This window comes from Bidens hawaiensis, unplaced genomic scaffold, assembly GCF_021521415.1.
Source record: "Bidens hawaiensis isolate Kalapana, Puna unplaced genomic scaffold, B.hawaiensis_p1.1 tig00056093_1, whole genome shotgun sequence".
Lineage (NCBI taxonomy): Eukaryota > Viridiplantae > Streptophyta > Magnoliopsida > Asterales > Asteraceae > Bidens > Bidens hawaiensis.
In genome coordinates this window covers 74,061-77,651 of record NW_027500119.1, presented here as the reverse complement: position 1 = coordinate 77,651, position 3,591 = coordinate 74,061, and positions in this window count along the sequence as shown.

The following is a 3,591-nucleotide window of genomic DNA, read 5'->3' as shown; positions in this document are numbered from 1 at the left end:
TTGTAGCTAATATTCGGTAGCCAACTCTGTGGCTAGATGGTAGCAAAATCTTTAGAAAAATTCCGTAGCCAAAGTTGTAGCTAAAATTTGGTAGCAAACTCTGTAGCAACAAAAACCGTAGCAAAATTACATAGTTATAAAATCGTAGCAAAATTCTATAACTAAAAGTCCGTAGCTAAAAAAGCGTAGCAAAATTTCGTAACTAATAATTTGTAGCTAAAACTTCGTAGCAAACAAATTTGTAGCAAAATCCGTGACTAATATAGCTAAAACGACGACGTTTCTTTTGGTAGCTAAACTCGTAGCAAAATTACGTAGCAAATAAGTTAGCTACGAGACTTGTACTTACGGACCAAATCTGTAGCAAATCCGTAGCAAACACCAGTTTGCTACAGATTTGCTACAGATTTGGCCGTAACAAATAGCTCTTTTTGTAGTAGTGTTTTAATCTTCCAGTTTTCTAGTGGAGTGCATTTTTTGCTCATCATGTATTCGCTTTGTAGAGTGTTGTCCGCAAGAAGGACTTGCAGGTTCAACATCTCTATAACTAACCTAACTTTATCTCTGTAAGTTAAGTTATGGTATCTTGATCAGATAAAATATTTTCTACTATCAATGCGTAAAAACTAACTCTGGATTGGACTTGAAACTTTGTGTTCGACTGGCTGATAATATGCTCACAGGTAACACCAGATTAACTCTATAGCCTTCATCCTTTTACAATATCTAATTGCATTGTGATAGAACCCCTAAATTTGATTGATTAAAATAAACAAGAACATGGATAGTAGGCCCGATTCGAGATGGGTTAGTCTCCGATTAGCCGATTCAAGATGGCAATTCTCCAAACACAAGGTTAATAAACCTTAATATTTTTATATCATAAACATGGATATCTTGTAAACTAGGACAAGAACATATATATAGACCCAATTTATTAATAAATGATGCAGTTACTTAGACCTTTCATCATCCTTGCCCTTTTATCTCCCTTGGACCCTTCAGCCTCATTGGATTTGGCCTTAATACCCACCCATAGAGAAGACAGGTTCGTATCAATACATCCCGCCGGGACAAAACGACTTGTCCTCAAGTCGGGAAGAGAAGTTTTGCGCCAAGCAATAAGCCATTCCATTATAGGTTGATCGGCTTTCTGCAGACAGTGATCGTCATGAACTGAATGCAGATGGAGATAAATTTCCACATCTTTAATAATAAGCAGGACGGTTACCATGACCTGGCAATTGTCTAAGCAGACCTCTAACACCAAAATTCAGTTCAAGATGCTTTAGATAGGACTGGGTTTCTTCCAAATCTCCAACAACATCTACCACACAATCTTGGGCTTTCTCCAAATCATCGAGAGGGCTTCCTCTGTTTCCACTTTTCAGCATGTTTGGATCATTCTTCCCATCATGTCCTGCCCATTTATCATTCTCATCGTCCCCTGGATTTATATGAGCAGGAGGTAAATCTTCGATCTTTAGTTGAACGTCTTCTCCCATCTTCACTTGAACACCATTTTCATGAACACCCAAAATAGGTTTTAGCCGATTTTCATCTTCACTAGGGTTATCTTCTTGGATGACTTCTTTGATTAGATTTGGTAGTGGTTCATGAGATTCCTTAATATTCCACAAAGCCTTAATCTCAGTGATGTCCTCTTTTATGGCCATCAGTGAGTCTAATCGGGCGGCAATTGCAGCCAACTGAGAAGAAAGCCAAATGTCGGATTTGGAGTCAATCGTGTGGCAGTCGGATTTGGTGAGACACCATCACCGTTGTCATAATTGTTCCAGGTTTGCACCATCTTCCAATTTCCCGGCAATGGAACCAAATGATAGAACCCCTAAATTTGATTGATTAAAATAAACAAGAACATGGATAGTAGGCCCGATTCGAGATGGGCTAGTCTCCGATTAGCCGATTCAAGATGGCAATTCTCCAAACACAAGGTTAATAAACCTTAATATTTTTATATCATAAACATGGATATCTTGTAAACTAGGACAAGAACATATATATAGACCCAATTTATTAATAAATGATGCAGTTACTTAGACCTTTCATCATCCTCGCCCTTTTATCTCCCTTGGACCCTTCAGCCTCATTGGATTTGGCCTTAATACCCACCCGTAGAGAAGACAGGTTCGTATCACATTGTGACATGTAAATAACTAAAAGTTTCTCATTGCAGGGTTGTTAGTCAGGTTGAATATCCTTCACTGGTTGATTTTAAACCATGTTAAACAAAGTCATGTTGATGTTAAAGACTTAAAGGCATATGTATGATTAATGGTACACTTTAGGCCTTTAATGGGTCTTGCCAGGTTTTGTATGAACTTAGTTCTTAGGCCCAATGTCGAAATAATGTCCAAATGTTAACCCTTAATCCATGATTTTAAACCAAGTTAAACAAAGAAAAAGAAAGATTAAAAGAAGTGGCAAACACAGTGTTGCAGAAAACCGATTGCCTTGTCAGACACGATAAGCCTAAATACGGTTAGAATTCCGATTGATGACCACTGGTTAAGAAGTTCGGTATAGCATTCTGCCACAAAATCACTGAGTTACCGTTTAATTAACTATTTTAATATATTTGATTAGCGACTTGGGTTTGAAAAACTACATGCTATGATATGAACTTTATATTGAATACTTGATTGTTTGAAATTTCAAAAATTTGTTTTATGATTAGTTAATGTGGGATAGAATATTGATTATTGAATGCTCGTGAGTTATGAGTAAGTCCAATATGATTATGTAAAATTCATGTTAAATTATATGAATATGTGATATATTTATTAATTTGAATGAGAATCATGGAAAATTGGTAAGATATTAATAATATAATTTGATATAAAACAAAAAATTATGAGTCATACAGAAATGATTCCTCAAAAGAAATAGACTAGATCTTTATAAATGAAAACTCGTATATAACAACTTTAAATCTAGTAAATTTTCATACATTTGTTAGGCTATGCGTAGTGGATGAGCTACAAATTGGGGCGATTTGCGCCATGTGGCGTCCAGTCAACAAAGGGTGAGTTTTTGTTTTTGAGGTGTAATGGTGTAGGGGCTACAAATAGTAATTAATATAATATATATATATATATATAGATCTTTATAAATGAAAACTCGTATATAACAACTTTAAATCTAGTAAATTTTCATACATTTGTTAGGCTATGCGTAGTGGATGAGCTACAAATTGGGGCGATTTGCGCCATGTGGCGTCCAGTCAACAAAGGGTGAGTTTTTGTTTTTGAGGTGTAATGGTGTAGGGGCTACAAATAGTAATTAATATAATATATATATATATATATATATATATATATATATATATATATATATATATATCTATCACACACACATGTATATAATAATAATATAAACACACAAAACACATACACATACTAGGCGACAAGAAACCCCCGCCCCCGCCCCTTTTCTGTTAAAATACATTGCCCACGTGACAAATTGAAGACCAAGTGTGCACTGCATGAAGTTTCCTATTATTAATATTATTTATTTGAGTATTTTGTTTATTCAATAAATTAGGGAGAATAAGTCTTTAGATAGTGGGGT